This window comes from Condylura cristata, unplaced genomic scaffold, assembly GCF_000260355.1.
Source record: "Condylura cristata isolate star-nosed mole 26May11 unplaced genomic scaffold, ConCri1.0 scaffold00018, whole genome shotgun sequence".
Classification (NCBI taxonomy): Eukaryota; Metazoa; Chordata; class Mammalia; order Eulipotyphla; family Talpidae; genus Condylura; species Condylura cristata.
Genome location: NW_004567119.1, coordinates 8321032 through 8342833, shown reverse-complemented (window position 1 = coordinate 8342833; position 21802 = coordinate 8321032). Strand labels below are relative to the sequence as shown.

Sequence of the window (21802 nt, the reverse complement as noted above, 5' to 3'; positions counted from 1 at the left end):
GATGACTTTGCTGTTTTGAGTTTTCCTCAGAAACGGTGACAGGTGGTTTCGTTTTGTATAATATATTCAACAACATTTAAGAACATTTTTCCCTAACCCCAAGATTCTCTGAAAGTTTTACTTAACAAAAAAGTGTATGAAAACTCACTCATTTACAAATGAATGTTTTGAGAAACTGCCATCTATTTTCGTAAAGGCTACCCAAATTTATATCCCTATCTTAAGTTTACAAAGGTTGCCTTTCCCCCACATCTTGCCAACACTTATCGCTCATCTTTTTGATTAGTCATTCTAACAGGTGTAAGGTATTTATTTGTGGTTTTGATTTGCATTTACCTGATAGTTGATGATTTGGAGCAACTTTTCAAATGTACCTGATGGCCACTTGCATGCATTATTTGGGAAGGTGTCTTTGCTTCTGATGCTTTTGTGCTTTTTAATTTGGAGTCTCTTACCAGCTGTTTCTCCTGTGTGGCATCTTAGCTAGTCAGGTTTCAGAGTCCATAACATTGGGCTATTTCATCAGAATCCAGGCAACTGGGAAAATCTCTTCCATTCAACTGTTTTGCTCAAATTGTTCCAGCTTGTGTTCCCTTGTGTGTCTGTTTTTTCTTTTGACTTTCTTGCTGTCATGTCTGGTCGGCATGCCAGTGTCTCCTGCACTTACTCTAAAGACACATGCTCATATACCGTTAGATTAACATTTTCCCAACTTCCAGTGTTGTTATTTTTCCTTGAACTCTGATAGGGCACTGCTCAGTATTATGTGAGCCTCACATATTAGGCTCCCTGAAGTATTTCAGAATTTGTCATATGAGAATGCACATTCTCTCTAACAGCTGGGCAACTAGAATGTGACATTATTCCAGGACATGTACTCAATAGTGCTGTAACTACAAACAATCTTGTGGGAATCACATAGACTTCACTGCGACAGAATATGGCCTTCTCAGAAGCTTACCTGTGAACATAATGTGCATATAAACTCTGCTCAGCTGTCTTAAACTGAAGGATTGTAGCTATTTACTCTGATTTGACCTTTTACAATAGAGAAAAGCCCAGAAATGCCTACCCAGAAAAAAAACAAAACAAAACAAAAACAAAAAAACAACACCTAAAAGCGCCAAATTCTGAAATTTCAGCATCTGGAACCCAGACAGGGTGAAGAGTAGCTCTCACTGAAATCTTTTCCCTAGTGGTACTATTATACCTGTTGAGCAAAGGAAGGCACTGTTTGCTCACTGAACTTTGTTTTAATGGGTCTCAAATCTTGACAGATTTTTGGTCAAGTTGTCACCATTAAAATGTGCTGACTTTAAAAACTAGTCACTTAAAGTTGCCACCCACACAAAACAAAAACAATCACCCACAGAACATTCTTCAATGCATTGGTATCATGAACCAGTCTTTGGTGGTGAGACTTAGAAGGCCAATTCAGGAAACTGTTCTGAGACTGTTCGTCCACCATTGAGTAAGCCAGAGGTGGCAGACACTAGGTATAATATCCATTTAGCCTTCTGCGCATTCTGGGCAGACATGGTGACCTTGCTAATTCTAGCTCCCGTCTCATCTTTGATGGCACTCAGAACAACTGCCTGTGTCCTATCACTCACAGCAAGATGGCACTTGAGGGGAAGGAGTCAGAGGAGCTCTGTACACATGGGCCTGCCACACTGACGGCACTGTCACCACATTTCAAGATTTGAGGGTCATCTTCCAGCTTTTTCCCAGAGCAACAGCCAGTCTCCCTCAGCTCAGCACAGTTATAAGCAATGTGAGCTATGTGACAATCCAGCAGATCTGGACTGTCCTGGCTGATTCAGAAGCATCACCTAAGCTGTGAAGCCAGCTGTTTCCACTGGTGGTTCTCTTCCTGTCACCAGCCACATTGCAAAGACGACCATCTTATGCTCTTGATATGGATGCTCATCTGTCTCAGGAAGAGCTTCACTCGGAGCTACATGATGAATGTAGCTTGGCTTAACCTGTAACGTTGACTGGAACAAAGATGACCACCATACCAGGTTTGAAAACACCAGTCTCCACTTGGCCCACAGGGACACTCTCAGTACTGCCCATTTTGTACCATACTCAAGGGCAAATACAAGGGCTTATGAGTTGAATGAGTAGGTGATAGTGTATGAGCCAGAGCTTCCAATAGTGTGATTCCATTGGCATGTCGTCTTTCCGCCCCTTGAACCAAGGCACATCTCAACTGGTTTCCAGCATGTTGGCACTATTCCAACCAAAAGCTGGCACAAATGCTAGTGTGTCTGGGTTCTATCCAGTTTTCTTGATGTAGGTGCTCACTTCCTTAATGATTTCCTCATATCTATTCTGGCCATAAGGTGGCTCAAAGGAATCCATTTGGTCAACACCAAGAATTAGTTGTTTCTCACCCAGTGGGTAAGCCAGAAGGGGCATGTTCATGGGTCAGTCAATTCTTGATGATACCAACTTCAAATTCATCAGATCAGTTGCAATAATCAAGACAACATACCCAACCTAACATGTCCCTGTAATCATGATCTTGATAAGGGTTCTGTATCCTGGGGCATCAATGATGCTCATGCAATGCTTGTTCAGCTTGAATTTCCACAGGGAGCTGAAATGTTGAAACTGTGTTCACTTTCCGATTTCAGCTTGTCAAGAAACAGATGTACTTGAAAGAGCCTCTTCCTATCTTGGCAGCCTCTTTCTTTAATTCTTGATTGTTCATTTGTGGACCCTACCACATTTATAGATCACTAGTGTTAGACTTGTCTAGATCTACATGTACAATAATGATGAGGCTAATGAGTCTTTTCCTTTGACATTTTGGCTTAGTTTTAGCTATGACTTTTAAAACACCTATGTTCTGGTGGCAAACCCATTGCAAAGCAGACTGCTAGGCTTGCTAGGCTTGGATGTATGTCTCTACCCATTACTATTTGGGGATGGCTGGGATACCTTGTCACCTGGTTTTGTTTTAGACGCTGCCCATTTAGTTTTGCGATGTAGTGACCCATTGTGTGAGAATAAAATAAAAGTGAGAATAAAAATTATGCTTCCATTGACACTTTATAAGAATCTTTTCAAAATGGAATTTATGATTCTTCATCTCTAACCTCTATTTACTAAGTGTTCTCTGTATCAGTAAGTGTCATCATTCAGCTATCATTTCATAGCCCAAAATGTAGATGTCATCAGTGATGGCTTTTCCTGCACTCCTTTCTAATGCATCAGCAAATCCTGTTTGTTGTATCGCTCACATGCATGTTACATTTATTAATTCCTCTTCATATTCATTATCATTGTTCATGGCCAAAATGTCGTTTCACACTAAATCTCTATAACAGTCTCTTCATGAGCCTCCCTGTCTATGAGCCTCTTGTTCTAAAAGATAAGTCAGAAAGATCTTTCAAAATGATAAAATAGATTGTCTCATTTCTGTTTAAGGGATTTTAATACATAAAGTTTAATGCATTTAAATTTTATTTCATGATGCTAGAATGAGGTATTTCATTAGCAGAACATCCCCACTCCTTTTCACATCCAAAAAGTCCCTTTGATATTGAATATGTGCCTGGATTTCCAAATCTCATCTTCTACCTTCTCACTTCTTTTTATACACAGTGGCATTTTATTTAGTCTAAAATAACTAATGAAAAAAAACAAAGAAGTCAAGTCTGATGACCTCAGTGAGGTCAGGGAACAGGAAGGTGGGAGTGCAGAATAAGGGAAAAGGAAAATTAGGATGTTTGCAATTAATATTTCGGTCATGGGTCACTTGCAGGGGGAAGCAATTTCAGGATGCTGGCCTATATGTGGGTGTGAGGAATGCTCTTGGAAAGCTATTTGCAGTGAATGGAATCAAACTCCAGTGTGGGATGACTTAAATCAGGGACATGGCTTTTGCCATGTGTAAGGATAGGGAGTAAAGAAGAAAACGATGGTGAGTTTATGGTGGGTATCACCACACCAAGTGTTAATTCTGTCTTCAGAATTAAGAGAGGCCTTGACAATAAGTGAGCACTGTACATAGAGAGTTGAAGAAATATTAAGTTACCAACTTGTTTTCTTTTTTAAAAAGCTTTGATTTAGGCTTACCCAGCTGTTAGCATCATGTTTAAATTGTCTTTTATTAAACACTTACTAATCACATCATGGGATTGGCATTCTGGGGGAGAAGACAATGATCCCTGATTCCAAGGACATTTAAAAATCAGATATAATTCATATACCATAAAATTTATCCTTTCAAGTGTAACATGCAGTGCTTTTTAGAATATTCACAAAGTTGTATAACCATCAACACTAGTTCCAGAACATTTAATCACCCCCAAGAGAAACCATGAACCTATCAGCAGTTACTTTTCACTTGTCTTGGCTCTTTAGGGCTGCTGTAATAATATCCATGGCTGGTGGCTTATACACAACAAATACTTATTTTTCCCAATTGTGGAAGCCGAGTGGGCCTCCTCCTCAGAAACTCGTGCACTTCTTGTATCCTGCTATGGCAGAGACAAGAGGGACTCGGGAGCTCCTTTATGAGAGCGCTAATCCCATTCGAGAAGGAGCTGTACATGACACCAGGCCTCTGCTGAGGCCGCTCCGACTTCCTGATACTATCACTTTGGGGGTTAGGGTTTCAAGTATGAATTTTAGGGCGACACAAACATTCAGCTCATAGTTCCACGTCTATTTGCTGTCTCTGTGGATTTAATTATTCCGTACATTTTTGTCAAAATGAAACCATTAAATATGGGACCTTAAATCTGACTTCTTTCAATTAGCTTAATGTTTTCAAGGTTCATCCTTGAAAACTTGATTCCTTTTTATGGTAAATTATCATATCAACTGATAAAGTAAGATTTACATCTGCTGTTTTGTTATCTGTTTAATCCTTTATTTATTCCTGTATTCCTTAGTGACTACCTTTTGTATTAAATAGATACTTTCTAGTACACCATCGTCTTGTCATTTAGTTTACCACTTTTTTTTTTTTTTTTTTAGCTCCTTAGTGATTGTTCTGGGAATTGCAATGAACATCTTCATTTACAACAAACCAATTCTGACTGACACCAATTTAGTTATAATGGTAGATAACAATTTTGTCCCTATAGAGTTCTGAGCCTTCCTGTTACTGTCATGCAAATTGCCTCCTTGTATACTCCTCAATATAGATTTATAGAATTATTGATCTCTAGTTTTCCTTTTGATCATATAATGGGAAAACGTTTATAAGAAAAACTTTCATTTATACTTATCTATGTAATTACTTTTTCCAGAGCCCAGAGCTCTTTTTTTTTTTTTTTTATACTTATGGCCAGTGACTTTTCATTTAATCCGACTTTTCATTTAATCCTGAAGAACTTTCTCTAGTATTTCTTACTGGGCAGGTTTGCAAGTGATGAATTCTCTTGGCTTTTGTTAAGATGATGCCATCTTCTCTCGCAAGAAATTTCCAGAATCACTAGTTACAATAGAGATGCAAGATTTTTAGGGCTGCCTGGAACCAATTTTCTTAAAATTCCTTGAAGTAAAGGGAAGGTTCTTGTCTAATTACTTCCTCTGAGACCCCCTCAGACCCAGGGTGGATAGAGGTAGAAGTAGGCTGGAAAGGGAAGGTGAGTCGGGAGCAGGGAAGGGGGTTCCTGAAGCACCATTATGCCACATGGCCCCTCATTCTTTTTCCTTTGTCACAGCAACTTCAGTCCAGGTCCAGATGTGGGAAGTTAATTAAACAAGAGGCACCGATTAAGGAGAAGGATCCCAGCCACTCATAACTGCACCTTTGGCACAAAACCACTAGTATTCAGGATTCAAGAAAGATCACCCCAGAGTTAATGTGTACAGAAAAATAATTGGAGGAACACCTGTTATTCATTTACTCAGCAAATTGTCTCCTAACACGTGTAGTTCTGAATTGTTTAGCAGTGTGACATTCCTCACAGCTCACAAGTTCTCCCTAAATGGTATACTTTTTTCCACAGTTGAAAAACAGTGAAAATTAGCTTTGGCTTATAACAATGCATTCTCTTTTATTTACTTGCTGCAAGTCAGTGATTTGCTGTATGTGAGGATGACCTATAGGAAAATCTAGTTGAAGAGGACTTTATTGCCAATATCAGCCCTAGGCAGCCAGTTATTACAAATATGCAAAGAATCTATCTCATTTTTAAAAAAGACTTGATTTCTTTCAAGACATCTTTCAGTAGGAAATTTAGAATCTTTATAAGGAAAGTGACAGGAAAACGAATACATGGCCCCTTTACATGGTACTCTAAGTGAAATGAAGCTGGTAGAGTCATGGGGTCATTTAAATTGGGAGCCTGAAAGGGATGAATATTGCCATGGGAGTTACTTATTTTTCACAGTGTAAATATCTGATTTCAAGCCAAAGTCGTTACTGTTTAGATCAAACTCTATTTTGCTAAGGTCATCCCCATAGCATTTAATCAGTGGAAGGCTGGGTGGAGATTTACTTTTGTGAAATACTCTGAAATACACTTTTTTAAGGGACTACTAAGAGTCCTGTCTCAGAGACAGCTCTTGGCCGATGGGATTTTTTTTTTTTTTAAGATTTTTTATTTATTTGTGCATACAGAACTGGGTTACAGGCCAGAGGTGCAGGGGCGGTGAGAGGATTCACCAGAGACAGAGTGGGGAGCAGAACAGGCAGAGCGACGAAGTACACTGCTGAGGGGAGCAGCGGGCGGGTCAGGATAGGTCTGCCGCACCATGTGGTCACCTCCGGGGCAGGCGGGAATCGAACTCATGTGAAAGTGGCTTTAGCTTCTTAGTGCTTTGTCTTAACCCACTGCGCCACCAGGGAGGGCCCGTTGGGATTTTAACTGGAAAAAAGTTCTGTGGCTGGATAAAGTGATTACCCCCTATCAAACACAGCTGAATGACGGACCCCTCCAAGAATACACTGGAGTCTAACTGGATTTTGTGTTGGGAAATTTTGGAGAGGGGATTGCTCTCTTTGGAAAGACAGCTGTTAAAGCTCAATCCTACATCCACAATACAGACTGCTTCATCCATTTTCTTCAATTTTAAGTTCAACTTGAGTTTTGGGTAAGATTTGTGTTGTTGGGTTGAATTTGGGTAGTGGTTTCGCTGGGGGTTTAGTGTCTTCAGAACAAGAATGGATTTCTGTCTGAAAATATCATTTAGTCTTGAATTATTGGCTCAAACAGACTGAGAGGAGGCAGGAAAAAAGAATCAGAGACACTGGAGCAAAGGGCCACTTACCCCTCATTGCTCACGCCCCAAGTCCCAGGCAGGGTTAGTCTATTACTTTCTGTACTAGATAGCAAAAGCCTTTATAAATATAAGACACATGTAATAATTCTTTTTAGTCTCAGAGATGGCCAACTAGATGGGTTTTAATCAACCCATAGAAGCTTTAGAAACGTCTTTGTCATTGTCACATTATATGGGTCAGTGGGTGGGGCAGCTCTGCTTGGAGCATTTCTGCGGATGGTGGGGATCCTCAAAATCAGTGTGTCGCTTTTCTTTTAAATGTATTTGATTCCATGGAGACAATCTCTGTCTATGCTTTGATAATAAAATAGTGTATTATAAATCCCTTTCAAAGATATTTAACCTTCAGAGGTACTGAAGGGTCCCTCTTTGCTAGAGTCACACATCTGTGATGCCTGCATTCGGTGTTGTGTGTCACTTAGAGAGCCACCGATAGGTCACCTAGGGTGCCAGTGACCCCCTGGATAGTGAGAGCAGCATTGGGGCACGCCTGCAGATCTGCATGTTCATGTGTAGTGGTTTGGGATGACTGGGTAGGGTCACAGGTGGTGGTGGCTGCTCTTACTGCACCCAGCTTGACCCTAACACCTTCCCAAGGGAAGCAAGATCGGATCAGAAAACTCACCCATGGAAAGCTCAGCTCTTCGTGACTTGGTGAAATTGGGAAGTTTTTTTTCACTGTTTTCTCCTTTGTTGATCCCTCCAAATTCATCTCTTATGAAATGAAACCCACCTGGGCACCCACTAATTCTCTGATGCTTTTCTGAGTGGCAAACCTAACCTCTTACCTTTTGTAAGTTGCTTAAGTACATTTTATGTGTATGATGCAATACATAAGGCATATATTTATATTTGTACTTCATTAGATTTTAAGTCATTGTGAATATTGCGGATAGCAGGGTTTTAAAACTCAGAAAGCCAGTGATGCTATAACTCTAACATGCTTTCCTTAAGCCTCATTCAGATCAAAATGCATGGACATGTGCGACCAGTGATACTTGTCTGCTGGTGCCATACAGTCAGAGGTGAATATTGTGCTCACCACAAACGTGTGAGTGAATGTGAAGGCATACATAATTTCTAGACAGGCAGAATGCGGCTTCAGCTTTTATTATTATAACTCTCCCCATAGCTAGACTACTGTTTTAAGACAAAGTGAAAAAACTAACAGGACAATTTTGAAAGACATCTCCACACATTTTGCTTTTGGGAGTATAAATTGGTACAAAATTTATGGAGGATCATCCAGCAATGTTACTTTTTTTTTTTAAGGTTTATTTATTTATGCATACAGAACTGGGTACAGGCCAGAGTGCAGGGGTGGTGAGAGGATTCACTAGACAGGGAGTGGGGAGCAGAACAGGCAGATCGGTAAAGTACGCATCTGAGGGGAGCAGCGGCGAGACAGGAGGGGTCTGCTGCTCCACCTCCGGGGTGGGGGATCGAACTGGCACTGAAGCAGCTGCAGCCAGCTTCGTAGTGCTGCGTTCCAACCCACTGTGCCACCAGGAAGGACCCCCCAGCAATGTATTTTAGGAGGCTAAAAAGGCTCATGCTCTTTGAATTCAATAATTTTACTGTTTTGAATTTACTCTAAAGAGGAAAAAAATTGTAAATATGCAGAAAGATTTATATTCCATAATTTTAAACATCAGAGTTAATAATAGTGAAACATTAGCTATTCAATAGTTGAGAATGGTTGAATAAATTATGGCACATATAGGCCCTCCCTGGTGGCGCAGCGGGTGAAAGCACAGCACAAAGAAGCTTAAGCCACTTAGGCATGAGTTGGATCCCCGCCTGCCCCGGAGGTGACCACATGGTGCGGAGGAGATCCACCTGACCCGGCAGACCTCTCCTGACCCGCCCACTGCTCCCCTCAGCAGTGTACTTTATCCATCTGCCTGTTCTGCTCCCCTATCCATGTCTAGTGAATCCTCTCACCACCCCTGCACTCTGGCCTGTACCCAGTTCTGTATGCATAAATAAATAAACCTTTAAAAAAATTATGGCACATATATACAATGAAATACACTTATGCTTGTAAAGGCCTATTTATACATTAAAGGCTAAAAGGAACAATATTTGCCTAGCAATAATTATTTCTTGTAGTATGTTTTATTCCGTTCACTGTATTTGTATTTATTCATCAGCTTTTTCTGTCTTGAATATTGATTTTTAATGAAAAAATATAAAAATTAAAATAAGGAAAAGTCATTCTAATTGTCCTTAACCAGAGCTATCACTATCTTATTAACTTGATTTTTTTAGGGCTTGATTGTTCATCTTTTTGGTTATCTAAAATTTTTCATTTCTGAAACTCAGTTTTACTATTGATTAGCTCTGTGCTTCTTAGGGAATGAACTGGGAAATAAGAAAGCGAACTTGTATGACCTTATGGATGGGCTTTGAATCCAGCTTTTATTAATAAGAGGGAAATATTTTTGTCAATAGATTATTTTTTTTTTTTAGTAACTTGTTTTTACAGAGATAAAAAGTTGAGACTACATGAGGACCAGCCGCGAGCTTTAATGACTTCTGGTTTTGGTGGCTTCCAAAAGAGACAATACAGCAGAAAATGTGTGGACAGAATATCAAAATGGCTACCTCCTGTGTCGGCATCACTAATGGAGTTTCTTCCCTAGGAGAGCCTTGAGGAGAACTGTTGACTTGACACAGAGGGCTCAGATTTCCCCCTTTTGTTCCCTTCTAATCTCATCTCTTCTAAAAATTTCTCAGTCACATACATGATATGCTCAATATTTAAAACAATTCAACTACAGAGTACTGAGCAAGAAATTTCTTCATAGCTGCCTGCTCCATGTTATGGTGATGACTACAGACTTGAAAATTGAATCCACATGCTTGGTAAAAGATTCATGTTCCTCTACATTTATCTTCAACTTGGTAGGGACTTAGACATTTCTGCTTTTATAAAATTAACATGGTCAATGGCACGGACCTTTTTATGTTATTGGCTCCAAACAATGGAAAATGTAAGACATTACACAGGGCATCCCAGGCTTGGCCTTTTTACCTTATAACTGTATGATGGTGAAAGACTTTCAGTGACCTTAAAAAAGGCTGAAATGAGCTGATTTGTGTCTTGTTGGCTAGCCTAGAAGTTTTTCTTAATTGCTTCAGTACTCAAAGCCCAAAATTATTTTATTGCATTCAGAGACTTTGCAACTGAAATCTTACAATTGCAAATTTCCTTCCTCTCTGGTCTATTCAGTCATGATTGCATCCAGTCTGTGCTGCTGGGCATTTATAGAAAAATTAAATTAGTCTAGGAAAAGTACTCTATCCTGTCACAATCCACTCAGTTATCATGTCTCAAAAAAGCCCTCCCCACTGACTCAGACCCTAGGGGTCCATACTCTAGAGCAGGCTTTGACTCACTGGGTTGCTGTGATAACTTGGAAAAGCCTCTGGTTGCTTAATATTGTATAATCTATTTTGAGAAGATTTTTGGGAGACCTATGGAATTTTCTTATGTGTCAATCAGGAACTTTCATGTATTATTTTCTTTTTCTATTGATAAAAGTAAATAGAACTGTAGAAAATATGAACATTCCATACAAGTTTTAAAAAATAAATTTAAAATCATCTGTAATCCTTAGGTATAGAGGTAAATAGCATTAGCATATCATGATATTTACCTAGTCTTAGTCACTCTGCCTATCTGTATATTTAGCATAGTTGAGATACTTATGATATAGTGCTTTTCTTGCCATTATTTTTTTTCAGGAATATGTTTTGGACTTACAATATTTAACAAAAGAATCTCAAAAAAACCCCTCTTATTGGACATTTAGGTTGCTTTCAGATATTAATTATTATAAATAATGATGTATTGAACATCTTGTGTATATGTTTTTGTTCAACACAACTCATTTCTAGGACAAATTCCCAGAACTGGATTTCTGAGTCAAATGGTACCTTTAAAAAGTTTAAATTCCTATTGTCTCAGGTTCCATTCAGATCAGAGTTATCCCAAACCAGATTTATTGCTGGGAACTGATAAGGCTGAAAAGACAAGATCACAGAGGTGTCAAAGTAGCTCCTGAGTCCCACTAGCCCAGACACTTGGCCAGGCCACTTCAATTCCTTCCGTCTTAATTTCCTCATTGTGTGGCATAGTTAAATAATACCTTCTTTTTCTCGATGCCTTTTTTGGAAAATTTAAAAGCAGGCTGAAGGACTCGAGTTTTTAAAGTACCTTCAAAAATTTAAACATGCTGCAGTGAAATAAGGAGTGACAATCTGGTTATTTACTTTATGTCCCTGTACCCAAATGAGATGTTTGGAGCTCTAGGAGTTAGGGGTTTGGCTGGGAAAGCGGGAGACAATGAGACTGGCCAAAGCTGCCTTTACTATTCAGTATAATTTCAAAGGTATGTTAAGAGAGAGAGCTCAGCCAAGAATTTATGACTCGGTCAGAAGCTAAGTTGAGAGCTCTCGCCTGTTCAAGGAGGACAGCTTTGGATGAGTTCATATATATGCACAGTATTCTGCAGCAGTCTAACTTTATGACTTTTAATGACCCCGACCACCTAATCACTTGTGAAAGGATGTGCTGGAGTTTGCCTTCACTCAGCTTGACAAGGTGATGGGAGGCGTATATCTTCCTTACATGAAAACACTTGTCAGTTGCATCATATTTGGTAAGACAAGCACCAATGTCACCTTGGGGGGAAAGAAAAGTAACTCAGCTGACATGCAATGCATATGAGTTTCCAATATGCTGCAACATAGCCTAATTTCAAGTGAAATATGCAAATACAACCTATTTTGTCTGTAGTTTTTATTTTCCTGATGCTTTCTCTAAGTGCCACATCTTCTGCTGATGGAAACACTGTGTAGCTGCTTCTTGCATATTTAAATCTGTAAGGCGAAGAATTTTCAGTCTTTTAGTAGAGGCAACATGGCAAACCAAATGCAAATCTTTCAGTCACCTGTTCTTATTTGGCTTGTTTTTATTTTAGTTTTAGGCTTGGGCTGCACTTATATCACCAGTCCACTTTAGTTCAAACTGATGAATTTTAGATTTTTTATGGGTAGATCCATCAAGTGAAATGGGCTAATTAGGGGTTAGGACTAAGCTACGTGGGCAGCAGAGAAAGACGCTGGGATAATAACAAAAGATTTAGGTCACAAATTCAATTCCCTTTCTTTTTCCTTTCATTAAACTTTAAAGGAGAATGTAAAAAGAAGTGTATTTTTGGAATCCCAATGATGGATTTGTATATTTATTTGGTTTTGAGTCCTAAACCAAATGGTTTTCTACACTTGGATAAGACGTCTGAAAAAAATCGAGTTTTAATGCATCCAAGAGAAAAATACTATGGATTGGAAGAAAATCCTCTGAAGCAGAACAGAGGTTCTGTAGTTTTCAGAGTGTTAAGAGTCCTTTTCCCAGGGAAAGAAGGGGTTCAACAGAAAATAAGGCTGCTATTAAGAAGACTTCAGTATAAGCTTCATCTGTAACAAAAGCAGAAAGCCATCAAGGTGTCTTACTGTGACTGCCCTGTTGATTGCACTGTGGTGTCCCATGGAAAACAAAGAGCTCTCTGTAGACCATCAGACTTTCCCTAAGAGATAGCCTTCTTTTATGAGAGATGGTAGTCTTTCTTGGAGGACCTAATCTATAAGAGTTTGATTGGAGTTTTCTGGGTGATTGGTGGGCTCGTGAAGTCCAACCTCCCATTGTGCACCTTTATGGGTTAACTCTTCCTACCTTTCCTAAAGCTGGTGTGCTCTTAAACTAAGCCAGTTGGCTATTGCACATACAATGGTCAGAGATTCCATTTAATTTCATCAGTTTTCATCAGTTGCTATTGACCACATATATTTTGTCACTTCTGGAATGAGCCCTTTTCCAGCTGAATTGTGTAGTACAGTTCCACAGATTTAGGTTGGTCTGTATGTGTAGAGCAAACAAGAGTTTCATTTACAACTTGTGTAACTTTACTTAAATTTCACTTCTTTCCATTATGAAACAATGAGGCCAGAGATTTGTGCTCAGTCAAATTGTAGCCCCGCCCAAGAAATAAAAGTGCTCTATGACCAAATCTGATTCTTTATCTGCTCAGTATCTCCAGCACCAATGACAACAGGTGAGGCTACTTTATAGCTTTTAGAAGGCTTAGGAATATAAAGAGCCCACCATCTCCATAGAAGCCCAAGAGGAGCTTGCAGACATCATGTGGTGTGGCCTTTGTGTTCAGTGCTACTCACTCGGAGAGAGGAGAGAAGGTTCTCCTTCATTCAGAGGAATACACATCTAGAATTGGAGGGCCCACTGTGAAACACTGTTCCAGAAAATGTCAATCTTATATTTGTGGCCATTCACAGAAATAGGGTTTCCTTCAAGCCAGTAATCAAACACATGAGAGAACACCATTGAGTTTGCCTTGAAAATCAAAGCAGCTCCTTGGGGCTGGAAGGTTATGTCAGAAAGTCTCATTTTAAGTTTGTTTCCAACACTCACCATGCATGACTATGGGAGGCTACTTTTTCTTTTTCAACAGTTGGGGAATGTTATATTTAGAGCTCTTCCCAATAGTGAATTAAAAAAAAAAATTAGAAGCCGTTTGAGAGAGAAATCAGCAAACATCACTATTCATCTGAAATGAAATACATGTCAGGAAATAAATGTTTTGTCATCGATCGTTTCTTATCAGGTTGCTGGGGAAAATGATTTACTTTAGTGTTGATGAGTGTGTACCTCCTTCTGCTTTGGGTCCTAGGGTTATAGGTTCCCTGCTTTTGCTATTGTTCAGCGATAGAAAAGGCAAACAAAAGAAACGCACTGGATTGTCACATGACCGTTTGGGCTAGTCACAAGCAACATTTCCTTCTTGTATAAAACAATAACATTTAAATTTGTGGTTATGTATCTTGAGTGTCTGACAGCAGAAACCGTTGTGATTGGCAGGCAGTAGATTAAATTTATGGGTTTTAGCCTTTTTTTTTTTCTTAATAAGGATACCTTGAGAAAGTCCAAGGGAAATGAAAGTCAGTTTTGTCATCTCACACAGATTTCAAAGGCAGGGGGCTACACCAGGGCTTGAAAGGTCTATATTACATGGCTGCTGTCTAGCCATACTTGACAATGAGACATACTGTATTTGCTCACGGTGCAGGAGTTTATCATGCAAGAAGAGTAATTATATTTGAATTGTGTCAGCCAGCCACCCTAAAATGAAGGAACGTCAACGAATGTTGCTCCAAGGAGAAGGAGATGATTAGTTATAATTATACTCAGTGTCCAAGAAAAATGCTTCATTCCCTCATTCTGAGAGGAGAAAAAAACCCAACAGAAAAATTTTCGGTACTTCTCTGTATTTTTTAAAACTTTTAAGGTGGCCACTTATTGTAGAAATTTCTGATAAGCTCGCTAGTGTGACCATTTAACTATCTGAGGACTAGCTAGGTCTGTGCACCATTTTATAGTGGTCATAAAAATAGATAATACATAATACACCTTCTAGACTTTTCTTCTGTGTCATTTGTGGATGGTCTCCTAATAGGGAAATGTTAAAAACTAAGAAACAAATTTCTTAATTTACCTAACTGGGGTTTCCCCTACATAGCGTGAAGGCAAAAAAATACGGCCTCACAACCACTAATGAGTATGGTGATTCGGTTTATCGTTCTTATCCAACAGCCTGAGAGGAAGGGTGGCCACCCTGGGGAGGTGCTGCTTCACATGTGTGGGACCAGGGAGTGGTTGCCTATGACTTAGATTTCAAGTGTGCATTTTCAAATGTATATGTCTATGAGTCTTTTTAGTTGGTTCCTTTCACTTACTATACACTTATTTTATATGTTTTAGAGTTTGTATAATTTTTTTAGTAGTTGCCCATAACAAGCTTAGAGAGTTTTGGGGATCTCAGTTTGTTAGTCAAGTCCCATGATGGTTGATTTCTAGAAGTTCATATTTATAACATTTATTTAGTTGAAATTCTTTCAGAAATTAAATGTTGAGAAGATGATGGACTTGTATTTTTTCCCTTCAAATAATTGATATCCTGAAGTTTAAAAAAATATAATTTATAATTATTTATAATGATTGATTTCTGTGTGGGTTCAATAACCTTCTAAGGCATTTTATGAAACTAATGTTTGAGGTAGTAGTAAGATGAGTAGAGATGATGGAATTAAAAAGGGATGTTTCCAAGATTTACTTGCTGGAAAAAAAAAATCAGTGCTAGCTATTTTACCTGTCTTTAGTGTGAAGATATAGGTCAATACATTTTACGTACTATGTATTACCTAAGTAATATGGTGTATCAGTCTTGTGACTCTAAGTATATATTAAACATAGACACATTTTCATAGAAACTTGAATTAAGATTTTCAAAGATATTAAAGTGTTACAAAATCATAGAGACTCTAGTTTCCATATTGACATCTAGTTGTATAACTATCATGGTTCATACATAATGACTTTGATTAGTTGTCTTTAATGTGGTAGCTTTCCTTTCATAGAATTTTGTAAATCTTATCACACACTGCACAGGGTAACTGTGTCTTAGCCATGTGAAGTGGGGACGTGATAGTCTTTGTGCAAATCACACCCCATTACTTCACCTGAAACAGCTAGATTTTTGAGACAATTTCACAGAGATGTGAAACACACACACACGCATATGCATATATAAAACATACGCACACATGCGTTTCTTTCCAGCTCCTCAACATGCTCACTCCAGCTTCTATGAAAGGAAAGCTCTCATATTAATGATAACTAATCAAAGTCATTATGAATGATTCATAATAGTTATACAACTAGATGTCAACATGGAAACTAGAGTCTCTATGATTTTTCAACACTTTAATTATCTGAAAATTTTAATGCAATGTCCTATGAAAATATGTATGTGTTTAATACATACTTACAGTCACAAGACTGATATACCATATTACTTAGGTAACAGAAGTGGTGATGGTGGCCATCTTGCTGACAGTCCTGACTCTGTAAATTGCACAAAACTATGCCAGGTGAGCCCTACAGTTACTGTGAATTGTTCCAATAGCTTGTCCTCACCAAGATTTTCTTTTTTTCATGTGTTTAAATGTAACCAGATTCATAAGTAGATTTTACAAATGAAACATTTCAATATAAGATTTTTTTTTTAAGATTTTACAAATTGTAATTGATGGTAAAATTATAGCTTAAGGATATCATCAATCTGTAATTATTTTGCTGTCTTTCACAATAGTATCTTTTTTTCCCTTCAACTGTATTTTATTTCAAAGTTAGGCTGGTTGTTTAGAAATACTAGTTTATCCTAATGTCTGTAGTCAAGGGTCCAAGGACTTTTTTTAAAGATTTATTTATTTATATTCACAGAACTGGGGTACAGGCTAGAGGTGTGGTGGGTGAGAGGATTCACCAGAGACAGAGTGGGGAGCAGAACAGCACTGCTGAGGGGAGCAGCGGGAAGTCAGGAGAGGTCTGCCATGCCATGTTGGTCAGCTCCCTGGCTGGGAATCAAATTAGTGCTGCAGTGACTTTGGAGAGCCTTATAATGCGGTGCTTTAACCCATTGCACCACCAAGGATAGCCCCAAGGGTCCAAAGACTTTTATACTTTTTCTTTCTTTGCTTTGTTGGGTCAAATGCTCAGGATGGAATCAGTCTCAGTCCACAATCATAGCCCACTGTCCCTAGACCACAGACTGGTGCAAGTCTCTCTCTTGTATTATTTTATATTTCCAAGAGATTCCCACTCTCCACCCCACTCCCTGGCCTCATGGATAGATGTTCTACAGCACTTAATGCATGTTCTTGTAGTTCTTATAGATGCGGGTGTGTGATACAGGCATAAAGGTTACCTGTTCCACACAAATTACCAGGCACAGAATTATATATATAGATGAAGTTAAATGTATGCTTGAAATGTAACATATTGCTTGAACTTTATATAAATGCTACTATGCTATACACCTCATTCAGTTTCTTTCTTTAAAAAAAATTAAGCATCATGTGCTTGAGTTCTCTTTATGTTGCTAGCTGTCAATCTGGCTCATAAGTTCTGCCTGTGTATGAATATTTGATATTTCACCCTTTCTTTGGAGGTGGGGTCTGTTTCCTCCTCTGTTTGCAACCATCGATGATGTCTCAGAGGACATCCTGCTTTATATTCCTTTGTGGACTTGTGAGGAGGGTCAGTGGGGCCGGGGACAAGTGCTCATTTCCTTGTGCTATAACTTTTTCCACTAAATTTTGCGGATGAGTGAATGAATGAATGAATGAGTGAGTGAATGAATGCTGGCTTACATTTTTAAATCACCTTGAATCTTTCTCTTCCATTTGCTTGGACCTCAACATCATATTAAGTGATGTTTTGAAAAGAAAAACTTGCCCCTGTTTTCCCCTTTCATGTCACTAATCAATAAGCACATAAATGTGCTTTGCTATATTGTCATTTTTTAAAACTTAGTAATAAAATTAATGGGGGAGCATGTTAAATTGCCAGAAACATGTATCCCATAATCAATAAGTCAATTTGTACGATCAGAATGTTTATTTGTGATGATTCTATATTTACTTAGATGCCTAATAAAATAAGTTCAGTGACATGGTTTACCATTTGGATACAGTGCTTCACCGCATTGCACACTCATAAAAGAAACAAACAACAAACAGAAGTGTCCAGAGTGCACACTTGTGCCCCGTGTGTGTATACACGAGTGCCGAGCTGAGCTCGTTTTGTGGTTAAATTGTCCTTAGCAGAATTTCTTCCTTAGTTTACATCTTTGTCACCCAAATCCAACAAGCAGTCCAAAACAAGGGCTTCTAAGAGGCAGTGAGGGCGACATCTGACGAATGGTATTTTGTGGCTTCATCCGGGGTGCATGGGGCTTTAGAGCCCCCATTCCCATGAGTCCTAGGCTTTGTGGAGTGCATCCTTGCTCTACTGTCTGTGCAGCGCCGGTCCAAGTTACCTCTCCACTCCGGGTACAGGCCAGAGATGTGGAGGGTGAGAGGATTCACCAGAGAGAGACCAGGGAGCAGAACAGGCAGATCAACTAAGCACACTGCTGAGGGGAGCAGCGGGCGGGTCAGGAGAGGTCTGCAGGGCCACGTGGATCTCCTCCGGGCAGGTGGGGATCGGGATCGAACTCATGCGGAAGCGGCTTTAGCTTCTTAGTGCTGTGCTTTAACCCGCTGCACCACCAGGGAGGGCCTAAATGGTCACTTCTTAACTTGGAAGACTGGGCTATGTTGACAGCATCGTAGGTTTTTTTCTCTATACATCGAGAAAGAAAGGCATTCTGCTATCTCCCAGCCTCACCAGCTCTCTGCTTCAGCTGAAGTTTTAGATAGAGCAGTGATTTCTTTCTCTATTTCTACCATAACTTTTCACAGTGTGTTAAAAAATTATCTGACATTAACACTGATTTATACAGTAACTATTGACCCTCGCTCTTTTCAAAACTAAATATTTGAACAGATTGCATAGCAATAATAAAAAACAAATTCTTTAACTTTTAATGCACAGCTTTTAATGATCCCGAATACTCAGGAATTGAAAAGTCCTTTCTGATTTGTGCTAGGACTGGGCATGGTTATTAATTCATTAGGGGATGGTGGCTCTACTCTTAGGCGCTCTGTCTTTGGTCCTGGGAGCCAAGGGGTGAGGGAGGAGGGGGTGGGGAAAAGACAGTGAAGAGAAGAGGGAGACAGGGAGACAAAGCCCGAGAGGGAGACGATGACATTAGAGGTGACACCTAGCTATCATGGGCTTCCTCCGTCTGAGGGAAGAATAATGAAGGGTTTTCCCTCCTTCTACAGCCCGAGGACAACCCCATGGCCACGGCTCCTTTTCTAATCCCATTTTCTGTCTGCTGCATGTCATAATCTGTAAGGCGCTGGTTCCCAGAGAAAACACTGAATCCAAACAGCGACTGGGTCTTGTATTTATTTGCACTTTAAAACTACAGTGCGTGGGAAACCTTACTCCTGGGGGGGGGGGAAGAAAATAGAGGGGCAACAGCAAAGAATACCAGGGGTATGCTGACATGAGCATGGGACCCCTCCATGCTCCAAGCCTCCGAATTTTAGTCGTGGTTTACAGGAGTGTTTTACCAATGAGAGCAAAGCATGGGGTGTCTTTAAAACTTTTATAAAAATCTCTTCCTCCTCGGACTGTCTTTGTGTCTTGCACTTAGGGTTCTGGGTAACAATAAAGCAGTTATCCAAGAGTCTGGCTGACCTAAGCACTCCAAAGTCTTAGAACCATGAAGGCTACAGCAAGAAGATGCTGCGTGGGAAGGAGGACAGTTGTCCTAGGTGGAGGAACCTGGGAGCAGTGTCTTATGTGCGTATTAGTTTGTAGAAGAGAAATGGTAATGTCTAGTCAGAAGAACCTGCGCTCTGGGTGTACCGTATTTACCAACTTCCGTCCAGCAACTGGTAAGTAGAACCGTCCCAGAGTGAAAGGATTTTGCCCTTCTGGCAGGAGAGAATCGATGGTTTAAAGTGTGGAAAGTTTGTGTGTGTGTGCACGCCTCGTGTTTCAAAGTTGTGATTAATATTTGTAAGCTTCCTGAGACGCAGGCAAACAGAGCCAGACAGGAACTAGAGGGGACTTACTCTAGCCTTGAAGTGGAGGAGGAGGGGACCCCTGAGAAACTGGAAAACAGGCAGATTTCTGGGGCTAGCATCTCTGTGGAGTATTCCGGTCAGAATTTAAGGAAGAAAAACTATTGCAAAGAGCCTATTCTAGTCAGTTTACAAATGATGATTAGCCATGATAGCTGTAAATTTTTGTTGATAAAGAAAAATGTAGTGTGACTGAAAAAAACATTATCTGGACTTTTAATTAAAATCCTATGGAAACTGTTTGCTATTTGACTCCTTCCACCTTTGCTATTAGAGATGTGTTAAGAATTTATTATAACATTTTATTATGAAATTGCATTTATGTTTTGCAACGCTAAAGCAAAAATAATAATTCATTTTGAGCTAGTTTATTGACACAGTACTGCTCAATAACATTAACTATTTTGTATAAAGTGGTTAAAATGGTTTAAAATTTTTTCAAAAGTGCTGTAAGAGGAGCTTTTAAGTGGATGATAATTTAGTTTTAAAAATTGGCCTATCCACTAAACTTCTTTCATTTGCTTGTGGCCAATTTGGGTGTATATAATTTCTCTGTCACTAGGACTAAAAATTTACTCTATCCAATTATGTAACAATTCCAAGGAAAATACTTAGTTCACTTTTGGTTTAACAGGATTTCTTGGCTGAAGATTAGAGAGTTGTTTTAGACATCCACAAATGCATACTAAAATTTTTACAGTAATTATGCCTATTGAAGCACTAATAAGAGTTCTCTACTTAAAAAAAAATAATTAGGACATGAAGTAAAAATGCTTTCTGTTTCAACCACTGTATGTCTAGTAACTTGGTCAAAAATGCTGTTTGATTGTTACATTCTGTAAGTGTATAGTCTGGCGACTAGAATTTTATTATTATTAGATCTGGCCAATCAACTCAAAGGAAGAATGATAAACCATCCTTATCCAAAGGAAAACCATTTTTAAAAAAAAATCAGCATTTTTTTTCACTGAAATTATAATTTCAGCTTTCATATCTAAAAGAATTTTCTAGTTCCCAATAGAATGTCATTATTTTCACCCTTTTCTATCTGGTAGTTCTTTATAAAGAAAACACAAAAGCATTACAAAGCAACCACTTCAGGTCACTTAATCACCGTGTGCATTTAATGGAACTTGGCTCATTAGAACATCCTCACTGCAGAAGAATTAATGGACTACCCCAATGAATAAATACACCAAATCATTTGTGTGCATTACCAAGCCAATCTTCTATTTTTAAAATGATAATATTCTAGTGAAAAATGCTTGGCATTTCATGTCAGAGGTGTGAATACTTTAGTAGGTAGAATTTCACATTTCTGGTAAATGACGGATGCAGACTTTGTTTTCATCGTGATGTCATTGACTTAATATTGTCTAACCTCAGATTCCTTTTCTCTAAAATGAAGACAGGAAGAGGTACTCCCAGGGATTTCTTTCTTTTGTCTAAAATGTCATGATGTAGAAAGCTGAGTGTGTATGGACAAGACTTTAGTTACCTTGATCGCGTAATTGAAAGAAATTGAATGTTGGTTTTCTTTTCCAGGCCCTCTGTATTATTGATAAAAAAAAATTAGATATCCTTAATAATCGATTCTGACTTTTATTTGGTTTTGCTTAATACAATATAATATGATTATTACTAAAACTACAAAGAGATAAGCACAATTGCTTGCTGTGGCTTAGAAAATAACACCATACTTTCACTAACTGGAATCTACTGGCTGCAAGTGGCAGAACACCAACTGAGGTTCTCTTAAGTAAAATAAGGGGAATTTTGTGGAAGCTGTAGTTATGTATCAAGGATGGATCAGCTTCGGGCACAGATTAGGGGTTTCAAATGATGTTTTTAGGGTTTTGTTTCTCTGTTCCTCTTTCCTATTTTCTGATGGATTACTTGTTAGGTGGGCAGGTTTTGAATATGGTCAGAAATG

At 39.0% G+C, this 21802-nt stretch overlaps 1 protein-coding gene and 1 pseudogene across 2 annotated transcripts in view; one reads left to right on the top strand and one right to left on the bottom strand.

The window, feature by feature from the left end:
- TTC29 (tetratricopeptide repeat domain 29) overlaps window positions 1-21802 on the top strand; it is a 357304-nt gene that overhangs the window by 19333 nt on the left and 316169 nt on the right. The gene's annotated exons all lie outside the window — the stretch shown is intronic.
- On the bottom strand, window positions 1833-2816 carry LOC101637155 (annotated as a pseudogene).